This window comes from Grampus griseus, assembly GCF_964374135.1.
Source record: "Grampus griseus genome assembly, chromosome: 16".
Taxonomy (NCBI): Eukaryota; Metazoa; Chordata; class Mammalia; order Artiodactyla; family Delphinidae; genus Grampus; species Grampus griseus.
The window spans coordinates 60,192,069-60,207,484 of NC_139010.1; the positions used below are offsets into that span (position 1 = coordinate 60,192,069).

At 46.0% G+C, this 15,416-nt stretch overlaps 1 pseudogene across 1 annotated transcript; it reads left to right on the top strand.

Annotated features, from left to right (window-relative positions):
* The first annotated feature begins 2,017 nt into the window (after nt 1-2,017).
* On the top strand, nt 2,018-2,491 carry LOC309834298 (large ribosomal subunit protein eL32-like; annotated as a pseudogene). The gene has a single exon. The product of its transcript is annotated as a large ribosomal subunit protein eL32-like (transcript).
* Nucleotides 2,492-15,416: the final 12,925 nt, after the last annotated feature.

Sequence of the window (15,416 nt, forward strand, 5' to 3'; positions counted from 1 at the left end):
CCTAGCTACCAGACTGATCTGGATAATTTGAGCCAACTGAGGAGGAAGTTGAGGGCACAGCAGAGATTTCTGGGAAGGCACAGTGAGGTCATATTTTACATGAATTTGAAATATAGGAATAAGATGCTGGGCTTTATTCAAAATCAATAGTCTCACTTTATGCACAAAATGTGAAATGAAGGTGAATCTTCCTAAATATAAAACTTTTTGAGAATCACAATTTCAAGGCTAATGGACTGTATGAATTATAAACTGCTTACACTATTACTGCATGCGTCCCCGTTTCTGCTGGTAAACAAAAATTCAGGTGGGGAGGGAGGCTGAATCAGGCTGTGAGGTCAGGGCTGAGTGACCAGGGTCACTCACCAGTTGTAGGTAGAAGCCTTAGAGTGGTTTCTCTACTTCCCAGAGGGAGAGCCCGGGCCTGGCTCCAAAGGTCGCTACACAGGAGCAAGAACAAAGGTGAGGAAAGACAGAGGCAGAGAGATGAGTAAGAGGATGAGGTTGGACCAGGAGAAGAGAGGAGACAGACAGATGGGAACGGGAAGAGGGACCTGGGGGAGGCAGGGAAATGCTCTCACTCTGGAGAGCAGAGGACGCTCTCAAGTGTGATTGCTGGAGGATGGAGGACAGAGCAGAGCAGAGGTCCCTTGGGGCCTCTCACCAGAATTATAGCCAGAGCGTAGAGCCAGTGGGACAGCTCATCTAGATTTGGTCTCCTAGAGCTTTCCATTATCTGAGAAAGGAAGGAAAAAGGAAGGAACTGTGAAGAGCTGAGGAAGGGGGAGGGGGGGTGGCCTGCACCAAGAATGAGGTCAGTCCACCTCATTTGGGCCTCGCTGAGCTAAAGGTTCTGGAGGGGCAGACTGTCCAGGTCTTTCATAGGTGTCAAGTCCTCAGGCTTTGGCAGCCACTCAGATTCCAAGATGACATGCAGTCTTATCAAAGTCTCTATTATTTTTGTTTTGTACCAGGGAGAAGTGGGCATTGTCCCACCCTTAACCACCCCACAGAGGCTCTAGGAGGAGCCTAGAGCCCCAGAACTGGGGGGCAGAGCCTCCCCAGCATAGAGCCCTTCCCACAGAGCCGTGATGCTGGATGTGGGAAGGCTACAGTGGGGGAAGGAAAGGGAAGGCTGATTGGAGGCATAGAGGCAGAGGGAACCCAAGCATAGCCAGGTCAGTGTCCTGGGCCAAGGCAGGGGGGACACTTACGTGGATATCACTGGAGAGTTATCCAGAGGGGAAACCAAGTGACTGCTCATCACTGACTAGATTGGTTCATTGTTCTCATAGCCCTTTGGGGATAGTGGAGGGTCAGTATGGGCAAGAGGTGATTCATGGGAAGCCTAGGAGAGGGAGGATGGACACATCAGTGACCCACTTCCTCCCTCCACCAACTGGTCAGGCCCTAGTGAGTTCCCCAGCAAGTAGGTCTCCCCTGTAAATGTTGGGGAAGAAAACATAAGGTGGGCTTTATGGGGTATAAGGGAATGGCTGCTTCAAAAGAGAGGAATGGAATGGCTCCAGAGTAGAAAGTTTGGAAGTGGATGGCCAAGAGGGATCAAACCAGAGAAGAAGAGTCAGAAAAACAGAGTGGGGAACTCTGGTTGGATTTCCTAAACCTTTGTAGTTTCTCCAATAAAAGATATAGTTTCTCCTTGTAGACAGCAGCACCTTCCCAGCTGGTCCCAGATCTCGCTACTGAGACCCTGAAGAGGTGTGTTTTTTGTTTTAATGACAAACTTAACTGGACCTGGGAGTAGGCTCTTGATTCTCTGTCAGTTTTGTTAGCCTTGTCCATCATCCCCTTAATTATATCAGTCAGACCCTTAACTCAAAGAGGGCTCATTTGCTTGGCATGAGGGAAAGCCAGGAGGAGAATCTGTGGTTAACCCATTTCTTCCCCTATGAATAGTTTTTTGGAAGCAGAGTTCCAAGGGGTCATGTATGTGGGAACGGCTGAGGAGCCATCAAGAAAACAAGAGGGAGCTCTTCTCAGCACTGCCTGTGGAGGTGGCAGCCATCTCCTACTAGGCGTCATGGCCACCCTCAGACCCCTCACAAAGCCCAAGATTATCAGAAAGAGGACCAAGAAGTTCATCTGGCACCAGTCAGACTGATACGTCAAAATTAAGCAGAACTGGAGGAAACCCAGAGGCATTGACAGTAGAGTGCACAGGAGATTCAAGGGCCAGATCTTGATGCCCAACATAGGTTATGGGGGCAACAAGAAAACAAAGCACATGCTGCCCAGCGGCTTTGGGAACTTCCTGGTCCACAAGGTCAAGGAGCTTGAAGTGCTGCTGACGTGCAACAAATCTTACTATGATGAGATTGCTCACAACGTCTCCTCCAAGAACCACAAAGCCATTGTGGAGAGAGCAGCCCAGCTGGCCATCAGAGTCACCAATCCCAATGCCAGGCTGTGCAGCGAAGAAAATGAACAGACAGCTCATGCACACATTTTGTTTGTGTTAGTAAGACCATAAAACTCAGCAAAAAAAAAAAAGAGGGAGCAGTTGTCAGTCCGTCAACTCTGCCCTGCCTCTCCCATCACTGTGCCCAGCTTCAATTCCCCATCACAATCCTGTCAAGCTCTGGTCATCTCTTTTTCCTCACATCTCTCACATCCATCTCTCAAAGTAATGGATTCTCAGCTTATGTGTATTGACCACTCAGTGGACAAACTCACTGGCTTATGTGTATTGACCACTCAGTGGACAAACCCACTGAGTCCATCAATACACTGAAATTCTTAACAGGTTGAATTCAACAAATCTTCTGTATTATAAACTCTGTTGATATCCCAATATCCTCCACTTGGGTATTCACATCTGGGTGGGGTGGTGGAAATGGAGTGGTAGTACAAAAGAAGGATCTGGAGCTGGGGGGTACCCATCCCATATGTGCCACAATGTCTGCACCCTCTTATCCACTCTTTCTGGAATACCATGGAGAGACTGTGGGTCCCCTACTGGTGTTCCAACTTTCTCTAACCCCAAATCCATGCAACTAATTCTAGGAAAGGGGGGATTAGGAGTTGGCCCTACTGGGACTTCTTTGGTGACTCTCCTAAAAAATCATTCCATAAAGGGGCTATTCCTGCATGAGGCTGAGGAAATACAGAGGTGAGAAAAGCCAACTGGGAGGTGCTCAAATGTAGCCATACAGAGAGGTAAAGGGGAACATGAATGGTTGTCCTGGTTCGTGTCTTCAGGCCAGATCTAAGTGGAGAGACTGGCTGCCCTTTCATTCCATGGACCAGGGTTGGCAGAAGTTTCCCAGGTTTCTGAAATTTGCAAACCTTCCTCAGACTTCGGGCCTCCTTCCACATAGTGACCAACTGTAAAAGCTTTGAAAGGAAAAGGTACCATGCAATTGTCTTTAGGGAGATCTTAACGGGGGGGGGGCGGGGCAAAGAGGTGTGAGGAGAACTGGTGCCTCACTCAGCATCCAGTCTAGAGGCGTGAGGACCCCCAGAGATTGAATGGATAGGAAGCAGCCTGAGGCTCTTGCAGTTTGTAGAAAAAAGAAAGGAGGCATGAGGTAGTACCAGCTGCAAGGCTTCTACGGCTCCCAGTTCAGGAAGAGAATCCCCAGAGTGGGAAAGAAAAGAACCCAGCTGAATGGGTAGGTCCTGGCAAGTAAGGAAGAAACAGGGATCGGGGAGCTAGCTTGGTTTGGCAAAAAGACCCTTATGGGGGCTTAACCCTGATGGCTTCCCCAGCATATTAAGACCACCCTCGGGAACAGTCCTACTTTGTTGATGATCATATAGGGGTTCATTTTCAAAAATGTATTTAACACTGAGATCAGCTCATTAACATCTGGGAGCTGGAGAAAGAAAAAGGGGGAGGGCAAAGACTAAGGCCATGTGTCTGGCTTGCCTCACTGGCCTCATGGAGGCGGAAACTCCCCCTTGGTACCCTTCCAAATCCTCACACGACAGACACAACACTCTCCCATTGTTCTATAGAGAACAGTGGTCTGGATTCTGCCAATGCTGACCCTTCCCCGCCACCAACATTTGTGTGCCTGTCTCAATTTAAAGGCTCTTGGGGACTAGGCTGGGAATCAAATTCTCCATCATAAAGGGGCTTCTTTGGGAATTCACTGGCGGTCCAGTGGTTAGGACTCTGTGCTTTCACTGCTGAGGGCGCAGGTTCTATCCCTGGTCAGGGAAATATGATCCCACAAGCTGCACAGGGCGTGGCCAAAAAAAAAAGAGGGCTTCTTTAAGTAGGGACAGATTTCTTCTCTCAGAGTCAATGACTCCCCAAGAGTGGGCTTAGGTTTCCTCCATCCAATTGGAGGCACATGTAGTGGGCTGAATCATGGCCCCCAAGTGATATGTCCACCCAGAACCACAAAATATGACCTGATTTTGAATCAGCGTCCTTGCAGAGTTAATCAAGGTAAGGATCTCAAAAAGAGGTCATCCTGGACTAGGGTGGGTCCTAAATCCAAGAATGAGTATCCTTATAAGACAGAAAAGGAGACAACACAGAGACACAGAAGGAGAAGGTCATGTGAAGACAGAGCAGAGATTGGAGTGATGGGTCTACAAGCCAAGGAATGCCAAGGATTGCTGCTAGCTCCCAGAAGCTAGGAAAGAGGCATGGGATGGATTCTCCTCAGAGCCTCCAGAACAAACCAACCTTGTGGGCACCTTAGTTTTGAACTTCTGACCTCCAGAACTGTGAGAGAATAAATTTCTGTTGTTTAAAGCCACAAAGTTTGTGATAATTTGTTACTGCAGCCCTAGAAAGCTAATATACACCCCAAGAATGAGGTGGGGTCTCCCTCATCAGGTCTCCCTAAGGACGGGGTATATATCTTGGGTGGAGGCTATCTTTTCTGGGTCAAACTCAGGGTAGCAGTAAAGAGCTAAAGGTCTCGGGAGGGCCCCTCACCAAGCTAAGGCTGAGGTTGGGCCTTAGGCCATGAACTTGCACTTGCTGGTAGAGCTCCCTGCACTTGCCCAGGGTGCTATAAGGCTGCTGCCAGGGTCTGGAGCTCTGACCCCTCTTCCTAGAGAGCTGAGAGGCAAGGTCCCCATTGCTTGGCAATACCTTCTTCAACGCTGCTTTGGTTGCTAGGAGAGGAGCCAAGAGCAACAAACAGGACCCAGGCTCTGGTGTTGATAGTGGGAAAAGGACCTGGCTTTGACCTTAGCCTGGGAAGAAACTGCTCTGCCAGGCCACGCCTTGGATAACTTCCACCCACCCCTCCCCAACACACACACACACACACACACACACTGGAAGAGCATTTCACACCTCAGAGTACCTCCCTGGACTTCCCTGGTGGCGCAGTGGTTAAGAATACGCCTGCCAATGCAGGGGACATGGGTTCGATCCCTGGTCCAGGAAGATCCCACATGCCGCGGAGCAACTAAGCCCTTGTGCCACAACTACTGAGCCTGTGCTCTAGAGCCTGAGAGCCAGAACTACTGAGCCCATACGCCGCGACTACTGAAGCCCGTGTGCCTAGAGCCAGTTCTTCGCAACAAGAGAAGCCACTTCAGTGAGAGGCCCACGCACCACAACGAAGAGTAGCCCTTGCTCGCCTCAACTAGAGAAAGCCCACGTGCAGCCAAAAATTAAAGAAAAAAAAGTAACTCCCTGTCATCTACTTCATCTGATCCTCCTACCCTCTGAAGCCCACAGAGCAGCAGTTATGATGCCCATATTACAGAGAAAACTAAGCTGCAAACAGGCAAACTGGATCCTTGGCCAGCAGGTGAGAGAGGTGGGACTAGAAAGGAGACAGGCCTAGAGGCTTTAGGCCAGCACCTTTCCCCTTCCCGTGTGGACCTGGGGAACCCCTCTCAGCTCAAGGATAGGACCCCCAGGCATGAGTGGACTACCCTAGCAGTGGGAGTTTAACTTAGTACTTAGGCATAACAAAGGACCAAGAGCACTGAAACTTATAAGGCAAAGGAGGTACATGTAAAAATAAAACATCCGGGGCTTCCCTGGTGGCGCAGTGGTTGAGAGTCCGCCTGCCGATGCAAGGGACACGGGTTCGTGCCCCAGTCCGGGAAGATCCCACATGCCGCGGAGCGGCTGGGCCCGTGAGCCATGGCTGCTGAGCCTGCGGGTCCGGAGCCTGTGCTCCGCAATGGGAGAGGCCACAACAGTGAGAGGCCCGCGTACAGCAAAAATTAATTAATTAATTAATTAACTAATTAATTAAATAAAACATCCTTCTATTTTAATTAGCCCCAACCCTTCAAGAGGGCCTGCCTGCCCATCGATCTGGGGCATTCCTCCCAAGTGTTAGAAGGGTACCTGGAGACACACTGGATAAGAACTCACAAGGATTTAATCCTGCCTTTACCACCTATTGTCTGTGTAACCTTGAATAACTTTCTTAACCTCTTTGAACCTCAATTTCTTCAGCCATAAAAGAGGAAAAGGAATAGTATCTACATGATAGAACAGTTTTGAGGATTAAAAGAGAGAATGACTGTGGAAGAACTTATTTGTATATTCTATACATGTCATTTGGAGGGCACTAATAGTTAGGAACCTTAGGAATCTCTTAAGATCAGTTTCTCTGATCTTAAGGAAACTGAGGATCAGAGGATAAATGACGGAGAAAGGGTCACAAAGTAAGTACAACAGAATTATATCATACAAAGAGATTAGATTTTAAAGTAAACACATAGGTCAAAAATTGAATCATATAGTCAAAACATGATAACTCCTTAAATCATCCATAAAATAAGGTAGAGCTGACCTCTCAATAAGTCCAGCTCAGCCAGTTGGGAACCAATTGTTGTTTCAGTGGTTGAGCACCAGATTTGGCAGCTGGCTTGCTTTTAGGGTCCATGTTGCATGAAAAATGCTTGAATCATTGAACTCACACTTAGTGTAACTGAGATGCCATCTCCCTTCTCACCCTGCCAGTTGTTTAAAATGGAGTTGCTCTTTGCTGAGTGCAGACGGCTGTATTGGTCCTAAGTTAAACGTGTCTATGGTGCGGCTCCGTAGAGGTGGAAGCAAGATTCAAACCTAATAGTTGGGCCTTGCTCCCAAGCATTTGTTCATCCAGCTAGGAGGTCTTGACTGCTGTCACTGTGGGCCTGCTTCTACCTGAGCCTGGGCTGGGCTGCCCGCCCACAGCGCCCCCCCAACCCATCCCTCTCACTCTCAAGCTGCTCAGAAAAGGATTCCAGCATGGGCTTTTGATGCTGTGATATAGAATAAGAAATATGTAATTGGTCTTCGTCTCCATTTCTGGCACAGAGCTCCTAAAACTCTTGGAGCTTCATAATTGATAAATGTGTCTTGAGAAACATGTCTTGATATTCATAACAAATAAACCCGTTCAACTACACCAGAGTTTATGTTAATGAAGTGACTTTTGGAAAGTACCTAAGGTTGGGGCTGGTTGCCAGGGGAACCAACCTAGTGATCAGAGGGTTGGAACTTTCAGTTCACCACCTGACCTCCAGGGAAGGGAGAGGGACTGAAGGTTGAATCCATCACCAATAGTCAATGATTTAATCAATCATGTCTATGTAATGAGGTCTCCATAAAAACCCCAAAGGACTGGATTCAGAGAGCTTCCAGGTTGGTGAACCAGAATGAATCCACCGGGCAGAAGGTGGTGTACTCCAAACTCCCCAGGGAGAGAAGCTCCTGTGTTCAGGACCCTCCCGGACCTCTACCTATGTATCTCTTCACCTGGCTGTTCATTCAGATCCTTTAATATCCTTTGTAATAAACTGGTAATCTAGTAAGTAAACTGGTTTCCTAAGTTCCCTGAGCTGCTCTAGCAAATTAATCAAACCAGGGAGGGGTGGCATGGGAATGTCCAATTAATTAGCCAGTCGGTCAGAAGCACAGGTAACAACCTGCACTTACGATTGGCATCTGAAGTAGGGGGCAGTCTTGTGGGACCAAGCCCTTAACCCATAGGATCTGATGCTATTCTCCAGGTAGATAGTGTCAGAATTGAGTTGAACTGTAGGACACCCAGCTGGTACTGGAGAATTGCTTGGTGGTGTTGAAAAAAACATAACGGAGATACCCACGGAGGGTGATCCACATGTTGATCCCCAGCAAGGGCCTGAAATCTGGGGGAGACAGGATGATAATGAGCCACCAGAGTTCCCAGTCCCTCCTAGTCCCACTGCAGGCTGCTTCCACCTCACCCAGCAGGTTGGACTGGATTTTTCTGATGGTCTCCTATCCATAGATAGTGTTTACATCCATGTCCTGGGAGGTAGAGGGAGCAGGGTCAGGACACTAGGAGTAAGTTAAAATTTGAGGGGAAGGGGGTTTCCTGCCCAGAAATCCTAGGGAGAAGGGACAGAGAAATGAGATTGGGTAGACTGATGTCTCACATCTGTGACTGTGAGGCCTGGAATCTGACACTCCCATGGGTGTGGCTCAGGCTCTCTGGGAGGCTGGGATTCTGGAGTGGGGGTAGGATCTGAGTCTGGGACTCAGAGAGAAATTCCCAGGGGTGGAGGGAGGGTTAAGTCCCCTCTGTGCCTGAAGGATGGACTTAAGGAAAGAGTGAAGGTTGTACATGTTATTTCCAACGGAGTAGCTGCTGTAGGAAATGGCCTCATACAGCTGCTTATTACTTATGAAGCTGCAGATGTTCCAGCCCCTGGGGAGAAAAGGCAGGGGGGAGAGTGGGAAAGAACTCAAGGCCAGGTCAGAATGTGCAGAAAGGTTGAGAGTCAGTAGAGGACAGGTGGGGGTGTAGAAATTAGGAGAAGATGGATGGAGGTGAGGGGTCAGGGAGGAGAGAGAAAAATGGAAGCGGGGTCAGAGGCAGAGGTTGGGTTTGGGGAGTTCTGGGTAATGAAAGGGGATGGTTCTTGGAGGGATGGGGCCCAGAAAGTCAGAGTGGGGAGTAAGTTGCATAAGGTGGGGAGGGGTTACAGGTTAGGATAGGATCTTCCTGAGGAGACCAGAGGTGGCTCCTGGCCTGAGTGACTAGCTTTCAGACATGAGGCATGCGCACTGGGTAGGGGAAGGGCAACAAACTAGAGGAGCGTGGTCACACCCAGCGGGAAGCAGGCAGATAGGTGGTGCTGGGAACTGGAGTGATAAAATGAATAGCCCCTGCAGAACTCACACAGGCAGCCTTACGGGCTGAAGCCAGACAGAAAGAGCACCAGACTGAAGATGAAGGCAAGCAGCAGGTACAGTTATGTAGCCAGCCTCATATTTCAAGACCTGGGAGGGGGCCTGGAGGGAATGTGGTCTTAGGCTTCTGCCAGACATCCAGGTAGCTACTCACACGTTTTACCTCCCGCCCGTGTGTGCAGGGCAGGGAGGGGTGGTGGCAGGGTGGCCTCTGGAGGACAAACTTACACATGGAGCTCGCCTTATCTTCTTGAAGATGTCCCACTGGCTGTCCTTGTTTTTTAGAGACCAAGAGACCTTGCTCTCACAAGTCTAGGTCTAAGTGGGAGTAGAGGCAGAGTGGTGAGACAGAAGAGACCCAATTAGCCATGCCCCTCCTTATACTATCCAGAAAGCATCATGATATACTGATATGGGACAGGAAGGCTCCAGTGGGGTACTCCAGAGCCTCTCTGCTTTGCTGCTAGACTGGCCTACTTAATTTGCAGTTTCCTAGCTCTTAACCCTCCCGTTCCTCCAAACCAGTCCTCCCACACATCCTACTTCACAGTCCCGGCCACTCCCACCCTGGTGGGCTTTGAAGCATCTCCTGGGGTGACCTCCTGGCAGTGAGCAAGCTGGGAAAGGGGAGATGGAAGGACTGTTTCTAGTCTAACAGGTGGCTGGGGAGTGAGACGTCTTAGCCCTGCCCCCCTACCCCCTACCCCCCCACCCCAACCCACCCCACCCCCACCCCCCCACCCACCTCCCAGGGCCTCTTGGCATATCACAATAGTTAATCTTTACTGAAAGCTTACTCTGTGCCAGGCATTCTCTAAACTCTCTATATCATTTCATCCTCCTAACAATCCTCTAAGACAGGTGCTATTATTATCCCCATTGTAGAGATGAGGAAACAAGTTCAAGGAGGTTAAATAACTTGTTCAGTGTTATCCATCTATAAGTGGTTGGGCCAGGATTCAAAAAAGGTGTGTCTCTAGCAAGAGCCCGTGCTCTGGACCACTGTGCGGTGATTACTTCAGGAGTCCCTATTTTAGTTCATGGCACCAGTGTCCTCCCAGTTCCTCCAAACCTTAACATTGCCTTCCATCCTTCCCACCTACTCACTCCCCATATTCAATAAACTGCCAAATGGTATCTATACTCCTGCTTCTCTCCCCAGGCCCACCACAAACACCCTAATTCAGGTCTTTATTACTTCCCACCAGGATTTTGTCTCTCTTATGGTTAGTATTGGTTGTTATAAAGGTAGTGTGAGTACATTAAAGGAAGTTTGAAAAATGGCAAAGAGAAGAAAAATCCACCCAGAATCCAATCATCTTATTCCCACCATTGTACTTTCTTCCCATGTACTGATACTTTTTCCCCAGGCAAAGACCTTTTACATAATTGCAGACATTTTGTATGATAATTTATCATCCTACTTTTTCAGTTAACATTGATCGTAAGTGTATTTTTCACATTCTTTTAACCTCTTGGTAAATATCTTTTTTTTTTTTTCTTTTTTTCTCGCGGTACGCGGGCCTCTCACTGTTGTGGCCTCTCCCGTTGCGGAGCACAGGCTCCGGACGCGCAGGCCCAGCGGCCATGGCTCATGGGCCCAGCCGCTCCGCGGCATGTGGGATCTTCCCGGACCGGGGCACGAACCCACGTCCCCTGAATTGGCAGGCGGACTCTCAACCACTGCACCACCAGGGAAGCCTGGTAAATATCATTTTGATGGCTGTATAGCATTCCATTCTTAGAATGTCCCATAGTCAACCAAGCCATTCTCCTATCCATCACTTTCAGGAGTTTCCAAATTTTCTGTATTATAAGTAATGCTGTGATTCCCAGAAATGAAATTAGTGGGTCAAATGTTGTGCACCTTAATACAAGTTGCTTTTCTGAGAGATTAGTTTACTTAAAGTGTATGAGATTCTAGTCTCTTCACATCCTTTTCAGCATTGAGTAGGATCATTGAAAATCTTTGCCGCTTTAGTATGATTTTATTTACATACTTCAAAAACCAGGCAAAATCAACCATGGTGTTAAAAATTAGGACAGTGCTTACCCTTGCAGGGGAAAAATGATTGGGAAGGGTCATGAGAAGACTTCAGGGTGCTGGTAATGTTCTACTTCTTGATCTCAGTGCTGGTTCAGTTTGTGTGTTCAGTTGGAGAAAATTCGTCAAGTTGTATTTCTATGATATGTGTACTTTTCTGTATGTTACACTTCAAAGCATAGTTTACCAAGCGCACCAAAAGCATAAGTAACAAAAGAAAAAATAGATAATTTGGACTTCATCAAAGTTTAAAACTTTTGTGCTTCAAAAGACACTCTCTGTATTTAAAATTGGCAAAAAAAAAAAAAAAAAAGACACTCTCGGGCTTCCCTGGTGGCGCAGTGGTTGAGAGTCTGCCTGCTGATGCAGGGTACACGGGTTCGTGCCCCGGTCTGGGAAGATCCCCCATGCCGCAGAGCGGCTGGGCCCGTGAGCCATGGCCGCTGAGCCTGCGCGTCCGGAGCCTGTGCTCCTCAATGGGAGAGGCCACAATAGTGAGAGGCCTGCGTACCGCAAAAAAAAAAAAAAAAAAAAAAGACACTCTCATAAAAGCAAAAAGACAACCCACAGAATGGGAGAAAACATTTGCAAACCATACATCTGATAAAAGACTTGCATCTACAATGTATAAATAACTCTTAAAACACAATAAAAAATATGAAAAAGAAAATATATATAATTGAATCACTTTGCTGTACACTTGAAACACAACATTGTACATTAACTATACCTCAAAAAAAACAAAACAATAAAAAGACAATTAAAAAATGGGCAAAGGATCTGCAGAGACATTTTTCCAAAGAAGGTATACGAATGGCTAATAAAAGATGCTCAGTGGGGACTTCCCTGGTGGCGCAGTGGTTAAGAATCCACCTGCCAATGCAGGGGACATGGGTTCAAACTCTGGTCCAGGAAGATCCCACATGCCCTGGAGCAGCTAAGTCCGTGTGCCACAACTACTGAGCCTGCGCTCTAGAGCCTGCGAGCCACAACTACTGAGCCCGCGCGCCTAGAGCCCATGCTCCACAACAAGAGAAACCACCGCAATGAGAGGCCTGCACACCACAACAAAGAGTAGCTCCTGATCGCCGCAACTAGAGAAAGCCCTCGCACAGCAATGAAGACCCAATGCAGCCAAAAATAAAATTAATTAATTAATTAAAAGAAAAAAGATGCTCAATGTCATTAGTCATCAGAGAAATGTAGATCAAAACCATGATGAGATACTACTTTGCACACTCTAAGATGGCTATGATAAAAAAAAAAACAGATGATAACAAATGTTGGGGAGGATATAGAGAAATTAGAACCTTTATATATTGCTCATGGGACTGTAAAGTGGTGCAGTCACTTTGGAAAACAGTCTGGCAGTTGCTCAAAAGGTTAAACATAGAGTTACCATATGACCCAGCAATTCCACTTGTAAGATTTTAAATACCATAGAAGAAATCAGAAAGGAAAAGAGTGAACAATAAAAAAAGAAAAAAAATGAAGAGTGATGAAGTTAACCACATATAGACTAAATTTATAACTTTGGTACATGTCTGTGTAAATAAAAAGGTAGATCCTGACTCCCTACCCCCTACACCCGCCAAAAAAAAAATGCAGGTGTGCTGGGAAATACATTTGCGTAAATATGATGAGTTACAATCTTTTTGTACAATTAAGGTATATACCCAAGAGAAATCAAAATATGTATCTAATCAAATATGTGTACCCAAATGTTCATAGCACCCTTATTCATAGCAGACAGAAAGTAGAAACAATCCAAATGTCCCTCAACTGATGAATGGCTAAATAAGATGTAGTATATTCATACAATGGAAAATTATACTTGGCAATAAAAAGAAATGAAATACTGGTACATGGGGCGACATGGATGAAACTTGAAAATATGCTGCTAAGTGATAGAAGCTAGGCACAAAAGACCATATACTGTATGAATCCATTTATATGACATGTCTAAAATAGGCAAATTAATAAAGATATAAAGTAGTGGTGCAGTGGTTAAAACTCCACACTCCCAATGCAGTGAGCCGGGGTTTGATCCCCGGTCAGGGAAATAGATCCCACATGCATGCCACAAGTAAGAGTTCGCATGCCACAACTAAGAAGCCTGCAAGCCTCAACTAAGACCCGGCGCAACCAAATAAATAAATAAATAAACATTAAAAAAAAAAAAGACAAAGTAGGTTAGTAGTTGCCTGGGGCTGGGATAGTGGGGGAAAATGTTGCATGACTGCTGCTGGGTATGGGTTTTCTTTTCTAAGTGATGAAAATGTTTTAAAATAGGTTTTGGAGATGTTTGCACAACACTTAAGAAATATACTAAAAGCCACTGAACTGTACACTTCAAATGGGTGAATTGTATGGTGTGTAAATTATATCTCAATAAAGCTGTTACATATTTTTTTAATTTACTAAAAGAAATCTTTGTTTAATAGACAAAAAAGAGCCATATTATTATTTTTTAATTTTTTTTAAATTTATTTTATTTTTGGCTGCATTGGGTCTTCGTTGCTGTGCGGGCTTTCTCTAGTTGCAGTGAGCAGGGGCTACTCTTTGTTGCGGTGCTTGGGCTTTTCATTGCGGTGGCTGCTCTTGTTACGGAGCACAGGCTCTAGATGCACAGGCTTCAGTAGTTGTGGCTCGTGGGTTCTAGAGCGCAGGCTCAGTAGTTGTGGCACATGGGCTTAGTTGCTCCACGGCTTGTGGTATCTTCCCGGACCTGGGCTTGAACCCGTGTCCCCTGCATTGGCTGGCGGATTCTTAACCATTGTGCCACCAGGGAAGCCCAAGAGCCATATTATTTAAATATACATTCGATTACTATATTTCTATGTGTTTTAGTCTTAGTGCTTCCTCCTCTGAAATTGTCCTTTACCCTTTTATCTAGTGAGGAGCCTCTTTATTAAACTTATTTTGCATTAATTAATTGTACAGAAAGATTGTAACTCATCATATTTGTTACAAATATATTTCCCAGCACACCTGCTTTTTTTTTTTTTTTTGTGGCCGGTATAAGGGGTAGAGAGTCAGGATCTATTTTTTTATTTACACACACATATACCAAAGTTATAAACTCAGTCTATATGTAGCAAAATTGATCACTCTTTTTGGGTTTTTTTCTTTTTTTATTATTCACTCTTTTCCTTTCTGATTTCTTCTATGGTATTTAAAATCTTACAAGTTTATCCTATCCACACATACTTCTAGAAAGGTGATGAATAGTATTTCATCTTATTTTCATCCAATTTTATTTGCTTACATTTAATTCTTTAATCTTATACAATTTATTTTATGATAAGATAGGATCTTTTTGTTTTGGTTTTTTAAGTTGCTAGTAGCATGGGCTTCTCGGCCCCATACTTGGTCCCCCTTCTCTAGTTCTATACACCACACTAAACCAATCTCACTTTAAAAGAAGTATCTAACTAGGTCACTTCTCTGTTCAAAAACAGTTGGTGGCTTCCCACTCCCTATAAAATTAAGTCTAAACTTATCAGCTTGGGAATTCCCTGGCCGTCTAGTGGTTACGACTCCAAGCTTGCACTGCAGAGGGCCTGGGTTTGATCCCTGGTCAGGGAACTAAGATCCCACAAGCCGCACAGTGCGGCCAAAAAAAATAAAATAAACAAACTTCTCAGCTTGTCATTCAAAACTCTCTACAATCTAGAAAGACTATGGAGGGCAGTTTTGCTGATTCCTTCTCTCCTATCCAGCAAAGTACCCACCATTCCTTCCCTTGACCATCCCATTTCAGTACCTTTCCTAAAGCCATCCCTCTACTTAGAATGTCTGTCGATCCTTGACAAAATTACCTGTCACAGGTCCACCTCCATTCCACAATCACAACCAATTTCACCTTCAGCAAGAAGTGTTCCCAGATCACTTTGGTCAAAACGAATTTCTCTCCCTGTAAGTCTAAAGCACTTCGCAGGTTTCTAATCCTGCTCCCTGATGTGTGCTTTTACTCAACATGTGGCTATGTCTGACTTTCCCGTTTGGGGAGTTTCAGGAGGGCAGGGACCAGGTCTTAACCATGACCGCCTTAGACCCTGCAGTGACAGTCCATTACATTTGGATGAAATTCAAACACCTTGCTATCTTTGTGATCTTAGGCAAGTTGCTTGGCCTCTCTGGCACTTAGTTTCTTCATATTAATGGGAGATAATAACAGGACCCACAACACAGAGCTGTGCTCAGCTTTCGATAAGATAATAATTGATATAAAGCATTTCTCACAATACCTGGTGC